The sequence below is a fragment of the Lacerta agilis genome, chromosome 6 (assembly GCF_009819535.1).
Source record: "Lacerta agilis isolate rLacAgi1 chromosome 6, rLacAgi1.pri, whole genome shotgun sequence".
Lineage (NCBI taxonomy): Eukaryota > Metazoa > Chordata > Lepidosauria > Squamata > Lacertidae > Lacerta > Lacerta agilis.
In genome coordinates this window covers 55,416,882-55,433,223 of record NC_046317.1, presented here as the reverse complement: position 1 = coordinate 55,433,223, position 16,342 = coordinate 55,416,882, and the positions used below count along the sequence as shown (strand labels likewise).

General features: G+C 41.7%; 1 long non-coding RNA gene across 1 annotated transcript; it reads left to right on the top strand.

The window, feature by feature from the left end:
• The first annotated feature begins 389 nt into the window (after positions 1 to 389).
• On the top strand, positions 390 to 5,425 carry LOC117048681. The gene is made up of 2 exons (XR_004426864.1): positions 390 to 803; positions 5,137 to 5,425. It is a non-coding gene; the product is annotated as an uncharacterized LOC117048681 (long non-coding RNA).
• Positions 5,426 to 16,342: the final 10,917 nt, after the last annotated feature.

Below are 16,342 nucleotides of genomic sequence, written 5' to 3'. Positions count from 1 at the left end.
CAGCACAGGGCTGCATGTGGCCTCCAGACAAATTTTCTAGAGCCCTTGACTTAATTTCAAAAGCCCTCTGCAAGCTATTAGTTTAGACCTCTGGGAAGAGCAAACTTTCCCTCCACCAACAGCCTGGTGTGTAGGGAGACAGGACACAGAGAGAAAGTGAGAGAGAGAGAAAAAGGGGTGCCAGAAAAAAGAGAGAGAAAAGGGGTGACTCCACTCATTTTTTTGGTCTGTCCTTTTCTGGCCCTACCCATAATAATCATGTGTACACTAACAGGGTTACCCCTGACAGAATGTGGCCCTCAGCAGGAAAAAGGGTTGCCCGCTCCTGCACTAGCATCTCTGCATTGTCATAATTATTTGTAACATCACCACAGATTTGCAGAGGTGTCAACGGAGAGGTTGGACCAAACCAAAGGAATGGTGTTTCTGGTAGAGGCTGAGTGGGCAGAACCTAGCTCCATGTCCCCCACAGAGATGCTGCCCCTCTCCTTTCGGCTCTCCCATGGAGCTTGATGGATTAGCTCAGGAAGGAATACTGGCAGGAAGAGATGAACCCATTATGTGAATGATAGCCTCTCTCATCAGTGCCGGCAGTGGGAAGAGGAGAATGTGGAAGACGTTAATCTGCTTTATTACATTTATTTCTCTCTCCTTGTTTTTCTCCCCTGGAGACTTTGCAGGCTTGGGGGGGAAAACCTTGCTCTGTGCAGATAGGAATGTAACTGAGGATCCAGAAGCCAAGCTGGGCAAAATGGCAATTCTGCACGGTGTCCTATTTGGAATTACCCTGAGCCTTAGAGACGGTGTGTATCATGACTTAAAAGATACTGTTAGCTTCTTAAGATACCACTTTATTGGTTTTTAAAAATCTATTGTGTAAGAAAGCTGTCTGCAAAATCCTCCGGATATAATCAAAATTAATTTGAAAGTTCTTTTAGAAACAAAGCACTAATGTGCTCATATTGGATTATCTTAATGAACATTTTGTCATACACTTTCATATAAAATCTAGTAGATGCCCTTCTTTCTATTGAAGCGTTGCCACTTGCACATTGAAAAAGAAGAATAAATTCATAACCAAAAAAAAAAAAAAAATAGATGTGGTAAGTACAGCTATTTAGAGATACAATGCATCACAGCACAATGGGAAAGACTGTGACCAGGTGACCTTATGTGCCTGCTCAGTCTGCTGTCCCAGGTCCTCACAGTTGAGGGGCAAGTTGAAGACCTTGCAGCTCCTCCTCTTTATGGTTTTAAACTTAACTTGGACTGGCTAGTCCTCCCAAGAGAGGATGTCCTCAAACAGAAGATTGTCCTATGTAAAGTAGGACACATGGCCATGTAAATAACTGTTGAGCCCATTTCAATTATTCAGTAAAACCAAAAAAAGGCATGAGGGAGAAGGGAGCCTTTTAACTATATAAATATACATGTTTTAACTGATTTTAATATTGTATTTTTCCATTGTTGTAACTCAGCTTGGGACTTATAATTAAGTGTGAGATGCGAGATCTAATTAATAATAATGAATGAATGAATACTACTGCTATTACTACTACTGCAAGTCGCCTGACCCTTGACAGTGTAAAATTTCCTGAGCTGGAACCATAATTCTAATGCATGGTGTTCCAGTGTGCTTATATTAGGGGTGAGGAACTGGATCTGGCTAAAGAGTCAGATGCATAGGGGCCAATCCTCCATGGGCCACTTGGACAGATGGGAAGGGTTGCATACCTGTCAGTCACCTGACATCAGCTGACTGAAACGGCAGAGGAAGATTGTTCCTTCATTTGTGATCCCGAATTGAATTAGATACTTTTAAAATTCAAGCTATGGCTGCAAAGGAAGACTCAGGAATGCACCCCTGATGCTTTCTTTGTAGCCTTGGCTTGAATTCTGCCCTTTTTGAATATAACATCTTTTTCTGTCATCAGGCACAGGAAAAGTGGGCACGGTTCACCCAAGACAGCCTGGTGGGCCGACTTCTGGGACCATTACTGCTTTTTACCATGAGGGCATGATTTGATGGATGTCACATCACATCTCTTTATTCTATGGGTGCCCAGGAGATTAATACAGAATAAATCTAGCCCTGGAAGTATCCGTTCAGCTGACTGTGGGTGGCATGCAAGTTTATCTTATGATAAACTCTCTTAACCTTTCCAAGCTTCTCATCTCTGCCAAGAGACCAGATTTGCACCATAGTAGCAAAGCTGTACATGCGGGTGACTTGAGCTCCTTTTAGGAGGACTTACAAGTCTGGCTGATTGCCAAGAACCCCACAGCAATTGTTCTATTTTCTTATCCCATAATAGGAATGTAAAATTTGTGTCCAGTAAAGATGACCAACTATGAGCTAAATATGATGTCATTCCAGGGAAGGGGTCCCCCCCCCCGTTTTTGTAAAGAAAAAAATAGAAACTAAATAGGTTATAATCAATCTTTGTCAAGTTCTAGGGAACGATGTTGCTGTAGGAGATGGTTGAAATGCTCCAAACCTGTAATTCTAAAGAGCAGTAAAATAATGGGCATGAAGCCACAATGAGGATTCATCTCCTCACATAATCAGTTTTTAAAGTTCACAGGAGTCCTTTTCTCCTTCTCATTGCCATGGAGCTGAATGAAGACACTCATACAAGACTTTGGCTAGTTCAAATACACACAAAAACAAGGCTAGGAAAGCAGCCTAACTCATCTAACAATGGAAGTCACCCTGGTGCAATTTGGCCATCACAACAAAGAGTGCTGCTCTCTTGATACCACCACCTTATACATTGTTACTTTGGAGCAAGTCCCACTGAACTCAGTGGAAGCTTATTTCTGATGTAGGATCAATATATTTTAGATTCATTGTCTTCTCAAAGAACATTCAAAATGCATTCTAAGCACATTTTAGCCACAAAAAGTGTGCAAGTCTCATCTCCATAAGGGCCATTCCATTGTCACGGGTGGGACACTTTGACCATGTTTTTTGGTATTCACACATGTGTAACAATGTAAATATACATAAAAATTAACAACCAAAATTTAAACTATGTTCTTAATAAGATGCTGAACATTTTACTAATTTTTTATTATTTTTATGGATATTTTTGACAATTTTATTAAATGTTAAAAGTGTTGTCACGGGTGGGACAAGAAAAGGACATGGAGCTTGAGTTAAGTTTGATTTATGGAAAAACTCTCTGAGTTGGGAGGTGAATCAATGATAAACTCAGCATATCTATTTAAATCAATGTTTATTGGTTACAACTATGCAATCAGGAATTAAGTTTAAGAAATTTAATGATACAAAATTAAGGAAAAAATGCTGTCACGGGTGGGACAATCATCAGAAAACTTTTAACTTGAACACTTCTATGAAGACTACATGGGTGGACTTTTGAAAAGAAGGCCCATAAAATAAACTTCTTTTGTCTTTAGCTTTTAAAAAAATGGTTAGACTGCACGTTTGGAATCTTCCTCACCAAAGTCCAGCGCTCATCTAGCATTCTTATCAGACTCATTTTTCATGGAATGGCCCATAAAATAAGTGCCTTGCTGCCATTAACCCCCCACCCACTTTAAGATGTTGAGCTATCTATGCCGCCTTGTACAAATCTGGGGGTGCTAACCAATAGGCATCCACCAGAGCTGACATTTCTGCAGTTTAGATTGAACCATGCTGAAAACTGCATAACTGGGATTTTTTCCTCCAAAGCTTGCACCAGGACAAACATACACATTTACTTGGAACTACCTAACGGTCAGGGTTCCCTTTACCTTTTACCAAACTATCTCCCATCACGCTTAATAAGTCTGCCCCCCCCCAACATACATAACTATATATCCCTTGTTGTTTTCCAGACAAACTGCTCACTACCATTTTCAAGGTAAGTTCTTACCCTCTAAGGAAGCCATTTCCAACAAAACTTATTTAATATGTTCATCCATATGGAAGGCAATAATGCAAGCAGAGTGCATTATCCCCAGTTTCCACATACTGCACACGTACATTCAGACAAGGCTGTATCAGAACTAATCAAGCAGTGACATTGTTTTTGCCCTCTCATCTTTGTCTCTAGAATTACTGGTACATTGGCAGGTTTCAGTGTCGACTCTAAATCATATGGCTTAGAGTTGCTTAACCAGCTAGTTTATATTTTCCAAGTATCAATACTGCAATGTATGGATGCAAATGACTCATTTTTTTGGTTGGAAACATGTACATCCGAAAGAAACATAATATTTGCAGTTTTTCAATGTTGAGAAAGATGTTTAAAAATGAATGAGCATCAACAGCAGAGCCGTCTTAAGGGGATCTGCCGCCCTGGCGCGGCTATCCCTCTGGCGCCCCCGCCATGCCGCCTCTCCGCCGCCTCCCTCCCTCGCTTGCCGCCCCTTGGGAGGGGGGTGGGCGAGCGGGGGGTGAGGGGCGTGGCGCTGGAGCGGCGCGGGGCTCTGCGCGCCCTTCCAGCGCTTCCGGGATGGGAGGCGAGGGCGGCCGGCTCGCGCTCCCGCGCAGCTCGCGCTCCGCGCGCAGCTGGACGGCGCGGCGCTGCTGGGCAGCTCGCGCTGCATTGGGCGGGCGGCCGGCTGCGCGCGGGAGCGCGAGCCGGCCGCCCTCGCCTCCCAGAGCCCCAGCTGGAGTGCTGGAAGGTCGCGCAAAGCCCCGCGCCGCTCCAGCGCTCCAGCTGGGGCTCTGGGAGGCGAGGGCGGGCGGCTTACAGCCCGCCCGCCGGCGCGCGAGTGCCCGCCTGCCCGTGGGGGCGGGGGCGGGTTGGGGAGGAGGAGCCCGGTATGCCGGCGGGCTCGCGGGGGCGCCCCTGGGGCGCCCAGCGCCCTGGCGCACCGCGCCACCGGCTTCTATGGATGAGACGGCTCTGATCAACAGTCAATATAGGTGAGTGGGAAGTTAGTCGGGGGTTGTGTGTGTGTGTGTGTGTGTGTATGAAGAGTTTTAGCATTAAAACTAATTGCCTACAACTTTGCTTCAGGGTATCTTTCAAGATAGATAATATATTGTCTGTCTGGATAAATATTAGTCTTGCTCGGAGCCAGAATGTCTCCCAAATGTTTAATGGTAGGGTAGGAAACAAAACTGTGTGTGTGATGAAGCTTTCTTCAAAGTTGTGCTTTGTTTTGATCTTTTGACAGAGGTGATATTGCCAAGACAACTTTCATTGCACCCGTTTAAGGTAAATGACAAGCTTTTGTGACCAGCTGGATGGGTGCAGGACATGCACAAATTGCAGGAATGAAGCCAAGGAAAGGAGAATGAGTCAAATACCTTGTTGTACAGCTTCCTGAAGACCCCCAAGAAGAAACTGTGTTAATTATAAACGTGAACATCTTTCCCAACCTAAACCTCTCTGCTATGTACACTTGCACTACTAATGCTAGAATCTTAAACTGTGAAATAGGAATAAATCCAATAATTGTGTTATTTCTGACTGGCATTTAAAGGTATTACAAAAATATACGTATCAGGTTAATTTCAGGTTGTACAGTTACTGCATTCCAGTATTACCTAAAGTAGAAAGGATACTTTTAAAAATCATAATACAGCTGTATGGGGTTTTTTGCACTGAGGCTGATATGGCTATAAGAAGCACTTTATTTCTACAGGGTCAGTAGATATATGTTTTGGGATGAGGTTAGACCAACGTCTAAACATTCATGGCTTTATTGCTCACAAGGATACAGTCCCTCAGGAGATAGAAACAAAGAAAACCAAACATCTACTCAGTAACTCTTACCTTCTACTTATAGCCTATTGCTATAACCATATGATGTGTTCTCTGAATTTCAAAGCTGAATGCTTGGGTGGTCAGTGAATTTATGAATTTTTCAGAGGGCAGCTGAAAATGTTTTATATTATTTTCTAGCCATAGAAAATACCGCAGTGACCAAATCTTGTCATAATTAACATTGTAAGCAATAGGCACTATATTGAAATTGGTTGAAATCCTGTGCATATTTATGTATGCAGTATACAAAACTGTGGGCTGGATTGGTTCTGCATCTCTGATTAATGGAAATAATTGTTACCTACCCCAACCACCGGTATTTATTGAATGTACCTGCAGTCAATTCGCACAGTCACATTTATGAGTGACCACACGTGTATATAGACCGCTAATGATTCAAGTAAAGTCTATATAGATTTTAATATTTATCTATATACACATATAGTCTAAGTTTACTCTTAATTATGCTGGAGCCTAGCTAGTGCACAGCAATTTATTTTTATTTCAAAATGTCCTACGTTCTCTGAAATACATATGTATAACCTACCGTAGAAGTGGGCATCGGTCAAACCCAGCAGCTTTGAGATCCTTGGATGTACACACCTTGGACCTACCGGAAACATTACAAGGCAATTATATATCTTTGTGAAATAAACTCAAATGTTTCTTTAGTTAGGCTCATGAAAGCTGTTTTTCCCACAGGGCGGAGAACTTGCTGAGAAGTTACAAAGACACACAGATAACTCTTTCTGTCTTTGCTATATGACTCCAACAAGTTCCTCTTCTGGGAACGATGACACTGATTGTATGTATTCAGGGTCAAAGGTGCTATACAAAAGCTAAATGTTAGCGATAAAGCACAAGCTTCAGTCCATTCCTTTTGACAAACCACTTAAATACATACTTATATCTAGCTGTAGGCTTTGAGAATCACAGCTACCTTGGAAGTTAGTTCTTTGAACAACTTGAGCACAGAGTCATTGAAAAGGGGCGGAATTAAGTGTGCCTCCAAACACTTGCTAGGCCAGACCTAATGATATTGGTCCATATTCACCATTACTGTAATTCCCACGACCTCCATGGATGTTCAAAACTCTCCACATTTAAACGTACTGATGTTTCCTTATCAGCCACCCAAACCTCCTCTGAGCAGTGCATAAGATTCCAGGGGTCTTGGCACTTAACCAAGGTTTGTGTTTCACTTGGAAAATTAAGGCACATATACAGTCACAGTGTATTGACATCCTGAACAGGATAAGCTGAACAGGCATAGCCTGTATTTTTACATTGCTCTTTGTATCTTCCCTTAATACTCCAAATATGAGCTAAATGATAACATTTACTAATTTAAGAATTTAGGGGTATCTGCCTGACAAACCTATAACAATATGTTTACTGCCATTAACCGACAACCAGGGTATTGAGACTCATTATATATAGTCATTTTCAAATAGCTACCTGTATTCATTTAAAACACTGGGGAATTTAACTCATCCAGAATGCATGTATCATCCTTGGGGAATATGCCACTGGAAACCCCTGCAGTTCCTAGATGTAAATCTATGTCATGGGCATCAGAAATGGTAGGGATTGTGGTATTGGAATGGCTGAAGAAACAGATAAGGGGAGCAAATAAGAGTACTTGAGGGCACGGGCAGAAATACAACTTGGCATAGACCTTGATGCCTTTGCAAGGCACTCCATCTGAAAAAGTCTGATGCCTCCAAGTTCATTCTAAAGGATATCACGTTTAGGAAGCTTTCTTCTGCCATAATTATAGGTCGTGCCCCAAATTAAACCTTCACCTGCCCCCATCAGTGGTAGCTGTTATCTGTTACATATGTTCTGTTCATCTGCGATACTTTGGCCAACTTTTGGAGCTGGTAAGACCAAACTGTGTAGTAGTTAACAAAAGACAGTCAGTTGGGTCATGTCAGGACATATCTCTGCAGTGGGGACAAGCGAGTCTTAAATGTTCCTAGCATAGCCCCACAATCCATCCCCCTCTGCTGTGGACGATTTGTTCAGATCTTACTGCATGGAAAATCTTGACCCTATCTTGAAGACTGAATGCCTTCTGTGTCTTGTTTTGTTTGCTCACATTGCATTTCCCCCCTAAAACTCTGAAATGTCTATTCAGGCTTCTTTGTGGGAAACCCCCTGGACATAATGGTAGATGAAAATAGATGTTGTTATATTAACTATTTTTAGATCTCATTGTAATTGTGCCTATCGTGCAGAAAGTTCTTGCTTTGCTATGCCATACTGGTTGGTCTGATCTGGATCTCCAGCTCTTGTCAGTAAAAAGGAGTCTTACTTGAATTAAGGACAGGGAAACACTAAGGCAGAAAATGTCCCCAAAGCAGGCTGCATTTGTTTCTTCTCCCCTTTTTGCTCTCTAGATTCCATCATATAGGAACCTTAATAGAAATGTTCCTCAGTAGTCTTCCAGCCTCAGTAGCCATAGAAACCAGCTATTTTTATCTATTTTGCATGATATCAATAAATGACTTTTTTCTACACTGGATAGACAGGTCAACTCAGCTTCCTGCTAACTGGATATCCTTAATAAGCCATGCATATCTGTTGTATAATATTGTGCACTGAGAAGAGAAAACAGGATTGTTTGCAAGTGCACAAAGGATTCTGCTATGTAGATAATTCACATTCTATTACATACCCTTTCAGAGAGAGAAAATATTTATGAGAATTTTTAGAATACACCCTTTGCAGTATTGATTTTTTTATATATAATGTATTGAGAACCAGGTGGTGGTGGTCATTTATCCTTGGTACACAAGCATTCACTTTTAACTAAGATGACAGCTTAAAAAAAAGACACACCACAGTGTCTCCTTAAAATTAAATTAATGACTGTGAGAATATCATTGTAACATTAAAGAAAGCCAGCCAAAAATAGTGTAATTGTTTTATGAAATCAAGTCTGTATTTGCTAAAAGAGGCTTTTATAAAGCAGGGTAAATAATCAAATTTGTATGCTCAATAATCAAGTGCACTTCACAAAAGAACATAATTGCAATTTGTAATGCAGGATGGTTCACCTAGAGGATTTATAGTCCCACAATTGGTTGATTATGGTAGTCTGCCATATCTCTTTGGAGTCCTAAATGTTTATCCATTTATTTACATTGCAGAGATTAAGGCATTGCATTACATGTAACACATTTATTTGAAACCTATACAGTAGAGTCTCCTTTGTCAAAACCTTAATTGAAAAGCTGTTATCCGAATTCACTGTGTACTTCAGAACTTTTGTATCCCTCTGAAAATAATATTTCCATTTATGTGGCCCACTGAGTATTTGAATGCTTTGGGTGACTCCAAGGCCATTTCAACACACATATCTGTACAGAATTGCTGTATGTGCCCTTAAATTCCTATGAGCCTTTTGGTTGGGGAAATTTTTCTGGTGAAAAAAATGGTGCTAAAAATACATATTCATGGATTGTATGTGATATATATTGACACAAAGTAAGGCTCATCGACATCTTGCTGGATGTTACCGAGATTACCTTGCTAAAATGAAATCATTTTACATGACCCAAAACCTTAGCTAAGGTAAAATCAGAGAAGCCCCACTGACTTTATTACTGATGCAAGCCTGCTGAGCATGTTCTCTATACATTCCAGTGCTTCTCAACACTGACACAGCAGGACCCTCTTCCAATTGGATCAGTAAAACCCTCACGGCACAGCTGATTTTCTTTTAGCACTTAACAGATATATTTTGGGTTGTAACAACATAAAGCCCAAAGACTTCTGCTCTAACAAGGTGGTTTACAAGGTTGTATTATAAATTATAGATGCCTATCATGTCTGTATCTTTCACTGAAATACTTGCTGATCGATTGGCCTTCTGGCTGATTAATTCCCTTTTCTTCCCAATGCCCGTTTTCGAACCAGCTTGCTTGACTTTAGTTCCTTCCTTTGTATTTTCTTTGTGTAAACTATGCACTTGAAGTAAGCACTTTTTTGCTCTAACTGTGAAAGCATGCTTAGGAGAGCAGATATGTTAATTGCTGTAATAAACAGACTTTATTATTACGTCTCTTTGCAGTCTATAAATTACATCTGCTGTTGCTTGATGATATGTTTATTGCTGCTATGGATGAACTGAAATACACCCCTAACCTGAACCACTGCTTATTTAAACAAGTGAAAGGAGCACAAAGGTGGAAACACTTGCTGACTATGATCAGGAATAGAATGCAAAAGGGTGGCTGAAAGGGAAGGCAAATGAGGCCACTTTGCTGGAAAATGAGCTGTCCACCCTCCTTTTTATTCTTCCATATGATGAAAACAACACAGAAATAGCACAGCCACAGCCATTACAATGTTTTCAGTTAACAAGCTTTTAGATCTATATACACTACCCTGGCAGTCTAGAATATCCAAGATGTTTGGGCCACTGGGCCAGGAAATCCAAAAGGTGCCCTCCAAAGTGGCACATGCCTAACACTTTGCTGTTCTTTAAAGCCATCTCCAAATCTGATGCTTAATGGTAAGATGAACTCTGTATGAAGAAGAAGAAAAAGAGTTTGGATTTGATATCCCGCTTTATCACTACCCAAAGGAGTCTCAAAGTGGCTAACATTCTCCTTTCCCTTCCTCCCCCACAACAAACACTCTGTGAGGTGAGTGGGGCTGAGAGACTTCAGAGAAGTGTGACTAGCCCAAGGTCACCCAGCAGCTGCATGTGGAGGAGCGTAGACACGAACCCGGTTCCCCAGATTACGAGTCTACCACTCTTAACCACTACACCACACTGACAATGTGGAAAGGAAATAGACTGAGTGGGAAGGTCCTCTTAAATCCCTGTTGACGATTCTAGGTATATCTACCCTGGCACCTCCAGGCAGAGATGAAGAAAAACCTGTAGGGCCACTGTCAGTTAGTGTCCAGGGGTGCCCAAAGAGGGCCAGATTTGATGAAGTGAACATGTGTGGGGGTCAACTGAAGTTGTTGAGTGGCCATGGGGGCTGGATTAAATCAACCGGGGGGCCGGATTAGGCCTCCAAAACGGACTTTGGACATGACTGGTATAGACCAAGGATGAGGAATCACAGACCAGGAGGCCGATGTAAAAGCCTCTTCCAAGCCCTTAAGACTCTTCCTTGGCCATACATGCTTTCCAGGCCACAGGCCTCACCAGCCCTGCTTTGTACTCTCCTAGGGTGTAGTTGCCTGGCTGGAATATGAATGCAAACTCGGATTAGGATTGCCTGGATGGAAGATAGAGGGAGAAACTAGTCTACCGTACAAACATAATAAATTCACATATGTTGCTGTGCCCACTCTTGTATCTGGTCTGCTCCATTGGCAATGCTTTTTACTAGAACCAATTAAAATGTCACCAAATCATGACAAGCTTTCTAACAGAAGTCTATCAGGCGACATACTACACAAAGTATGGGGGAGGGGAGGGGGAAATACAAAAATTAGTCTGGATGTTGTAACCAGGTCAGCTTACAGATTCAGTTCAAGATGGAGATTGCAGAGTGACTGGCCTCTCCCAGGTGTCAGAGTCATGAGGACCCCCCCCCCCACCCACTCTCCTCGTATGTTGTATAACATATTTGAGTTCTGGGGAACTCACAAATTTTGTTAGAATTTTGTGACATTTTGGTTGGTCCTAAGAAAGCTTTTGCTCAGGGAGATCTTGAGATGAAGATTGAAACCAAGGAAGCATCCAAAAGACGAAATGTTGTAGTTACAGATAACCTCGGCTACCCTCACAGGTCTTATTCCAGCATCTAATCTACTGGATCAATGGTTCTCTAGTAAAATGGGTGTGTTCCCTAATATCTTTTATTGCCTCAGATATTACAGGTTCTAAAAATAAAACTGCAAAAGTTGTCACCAGTTTTAAATAGACTTGAAGGGTTTATTTAAACATGATGGTTTGTTTATATATTTACTGTATATATCTGTATATATGTATAACTTTATTTTCAAGGTCTTGGCCTTCATAAGACATACCTGAATGTATTAAAACAATACAAATACAATAAAAAAATCAATAGAAAGATAACCAACACAAATCAGATTAAAGCAGCAAAAAGAATATAGACAGCCTCCTTTTGAAAAAACCCATTCTGTCTAAGTAAAAAGAAACCAGCCTTTTATAATATTTCTAGATCACTTGTCTTTTTTGTTATTTCACAAAGAGAGCAACCCTAGTATGAGAAAAGGACATATGAAACACTATCATCTATATCATCCAGGAAGGTCACTTGAAACTCAGATTTAAGCCTTATTTGATGTGGAGAGCTACAAATCTAGTAATCTAATCCAAAATGAAAAATAAATGTGTGAACCAACCTAAAGATGAAGAGTAAAAGAACCACAAATCCTTTTACACTCAAATCCCTTTCTCTGCTTTAATGGTAAGATATATTCCTGTGAATTATTAGATCAGCTTCCTATTCCTTAGGTAAGATATAAAGAACAAAGTAGCAGCAGTCTGTATCAAAACAAGTACATGTTTCATAAAGCTTTTTCCTGGGATATAAAATGTCAAGACAAACTTCATTATCTATTGCAGTGGTGGGCAGAATTCAAACATGCAAGATCTACTTGTTTTTCCCCCTAGAAATCAAGAGCTGGAGCAAAGTGCAAAATATTGGCTTAGAAAGAGGGACAGAAACACATTTAGAACTAACAAACAGGGCACCTCTGGGAATAACCCATCCCAGAATATTTTTCAGTGTCAGAACTGAAATAAAAGTCATTTCACACAAAAATCCATTCTTTTTGTTGTTGTTTGTTTTGTTTCAGTAGCCTAATTTCAGGAGGAAAGCTGAAGTTATGGGAGTCAGAAATCTTTGCTAATGACCTGGTAGATCTAGATCTACGTTTTGCCTACCCCTGACTTAATGTGGGTCATTAAAAGTTGAATAAATTATACCGGAAACTTCAACAAACATGTTAAAACCCCCATTTATTATAAGATACAAGGCATTTAGAGATATCCTAAGGTAAAGCTTCAATACGGTAGGGGCTCTTCCAGAAATCAGCTTTCATAGGGACAGCAGCTGCTGATCTGAAAGTACATTTTAACAACAAACAAACAAAAGTGCTGGTAAAAGTGCTAAAGAAGTATTTAAAAAGCAAAGAATTCAGAGAATGGGTACATAATAGCCTTAAGAAGATGTGGTATGCATGGGGCAACTGAGATTATGACCCCAGAGCAGAGGTCCAGGCCACTTCCAGCTGTTGAGGATGCTAGTGATGAGAACAATAAAAAAGATGAAACATGAAAACAATTAGATATCAAAAATTGGTTTTGCTTATACAGTATAAACAGCAGATCTGAGAAGACGTGTTCATCAAGGTCCAATTTTGTGCCATCAGAACCGATGTATTTTTATGAATATTTGTGAGCATTTTAAACTCTTTAAGAGGACAAAATCTGTATCAGTTAACAACAACAAAAATTACATTTCATTTGCTTAAATTTGCAGCCCTAATCGGACAGAGTGCGCCACTTTTTTTTGGGGGGGGGGGTCTGATGCACATAAAGACAAGTTGTGAAACTTATCTAATGCCAAAAAACAAACAACTGTGAGGTGCCCACACTAAATCAATATGTGTCTAAATTTAATGCCTTAGCAAAATGGCCTTCCTGGGTCCCCCTCTGCTTGGCCTTTGCCCTGAGTGCACCAAAAAACATGGCCCTGGAACTTGCCTTTTACTTCACAAAACAGTTAGAAAGAAGTGATTGGTGCCAAAGCTTGATAAATAGCAGCTTAGATAAGAAAAAATATATATACCTGAAATGGAGTCAGCGGAAGCTATTATTTCAATGGCACACCCATGTAAGCTTTTGTTGGTTTGTACCTTTATTATTATTTAGGGATGCAGATGGCACTGTGGTCTAAACCACTGAGCCTAGGGCTTGCCGATCAGAAGGTCAGCGGTTCAAATCTCCGCAACAGGGTGAGCTCCCATTGCTTGGTCCCAGCTCCTGCCAACCTAGCAGTTCAAAAGCATGTCAAAGTGCAAGTAGATAAATAGGTACCGCTCTGGCGGGAAGGTAAATGCCGTTTCTGTGTGCTGCTCTGGTTTGCCAGAAGCGGCTTAGTCATGCTGGCCTAATGACATGGAAGCTGTCTGCGGACAAACGCAGGCTCCCTCAGCCAGTAAAGCGAGATGAGCGCTGCAACCTCAGAGTTGTCCGCGACTGGACTTAACAGACAGGGGTCCCTTTACCTTTACTATTTAACCCAGCCCCACTTCACATATAGGTTAGTTTTCATATATCTTTTCCCCCAAAACACCAATGTCTCTTTGGTCAGAGGTTTGCACATTTAATTTTATGGCAGCCAGCAGCAGCAGGCTGCCCTCAGTTTAAAAATAACTATTTTGACAGTTTTGATGCAGCTATGTGAACTACACAATTTTTGCATTCTGTACTGCCTGGAGCTATATGAGCTGAGAATAAGGTAGTAAGGAAAAAGATCAGACAGTGCCATCTGCAGGGCTTTCCCTCAGCTTTTTTTTCACAGAACACAGCAGCTAGCAAAGCAGCACTTTGGAAACTTACCGGTAATTCCTTCCACGAGGGCACTTCGCCGCAGCAGGAGTCTAAGATCCACAGTAGGCTGAAGATAGGCCAGGTTTTTGGGATATAAGTGAAAGCAATGAATGGTGTCATAAATATCATTTACCGAGATCCCTGATGAGGAAGAAAGGATAAAAGGGAGAATCGTCACTTAACCCTCGGGCTGCAACCTTATTGATCAAGCAGTTAAATTAACCCTTTTAAATTAATTGCAGAAGCATCCCTGATTACTCAGACATCTGGAGAAAAGTTAATGATTTTGGAGATTTTCAGTGCAAAAAAAAAAGTATAAATTTCATACAGCACCATCTTAGAAGTATTCTCTTTACTAAAGATCCACCTTCTTCAAATGGGATGTATGGGGTGTGTCAGGACAGGAGTAGTACCTCTACTGGTAGGGGACATGTTGTGCTCCTCCTGGGGTAGTTTCTCCATCTTTGGTCCCCACCCTGCACTCAGCTCCCACCTGTGGCTCCTGGAAGCTGTCAGCATTTGACAGCAGCCACACCCCAGGAACAGCTTCAACTGACCAGCTAAACCAGGTGAGAGTAGCTGATGGGTCTCAAACCATCAGTGAGTTAGGGACTTCCCCAGCATGTGAAGACAGGTTCCGGCAGAATGATGGATGAGACCAATAGTAAGTCCAATGGTCAAGAAGGTGGTTTCTGCATGTGCTGTAGAAGGGAGGGGCAGATGGGGCTCATCAACCTGGGAAGGGAGTCCATCTAGGAGAAGAAAAACTCTGATCCTAGATCTCTGCTGCCTTTTAGGATATCTGGGGGGGGGGGGAGGTAAAGGAGTAAACCCTACACAAATCTGGAGTGGAGTCCTTAAGACGGTTGGATGGTGCCTTGTATGCCTCCTTCCGGCAACTCCAGCAGCCAAGCTGGTGCCAAACATATTGCTCTTCTTTCATTTGGACAACATCAGTGAAGCTGAGAGGAGGGTCTTGTCATCTGGGCAGCCCAGGACCTCCATACACACTGCACAGGCTTATGGCCTGGAGAGGTCACTTTGGTGCTACTATTGCAGCAATTTGACTTCACCCCTGGAGGCACACTCCATTGTGTCTTGAAGCAGAGGGATGCCAACAGACATCTTAAAATAGTGCCTGATGAGAAATATACAAGTGGCTTTAAAAAAAACCAACACTATTTTTTCCCTTTCAGAACCATTGCCTCATGGAAACTGATACAGATTTAGTCAATTATTTTATCAAGTAGCAACCTAATCCTATGCATGTTTACTAGAAATATTTCAGTGTTCAGTGTTGTAGGTGGCCAGTCCTGTGCCATTAGGTGAGCTAAAAAGCACATTGATTTGGATGGGTTGGTGTGCGCTATTGTTGCCTAGAATGCAGTTTCACATATGCACAGGGATTTCCGTGGTGACAATCCTGTGCACACCTATTTGGTGGTGGTGTTTATCTGATGAAGCAGACTCAGTTCACAAAGAAGCTTGTACCATACTAAATTTGGGGTCAGTCTTCAAGGAACTACAGCACTGTAGCTTTTACTTGGGAGTAAGTCCCATTGAACTACCGGTAATTATTTCCTTCAGTTGGCAGGTGTCAGCTATGAGATTTATTGGCGTGGGTTACGTAGACTCAAATCTTCCGTGGCATCATTGTTATCGACCTGTTTACATGCAGTTTACATCTTCATTAAATTACAGACAGAGGTGAAGTCAATATGGAGACAACAAAATGAAGAGTCTTGATGTGCATTAAAGACTTTAACCATTCACGAGAGAGGTAAGAAGTGTTGGGTCTATCTATAAACTGAGGACTTCTCATCCCTCAGAAGACTCGGTCCACAAAATAGCTACACTTTTTGTTGTATTTTCCTATCAACAGCGACAGCTCGCTCTGGAGGCATTGCCTTCCCTGCCCAGAGACAGCCACTTCGAAGCTTACCACTTATTGCTCCCCCCTCCAGCAGGACCTTTAGTGGACCTGTCCAGTAAAAGTATGTTCCCCACAAGGTAGAAGCAGGTGGTAGCTCCCAGCGTAACTGCCTTCTCCTCAGTC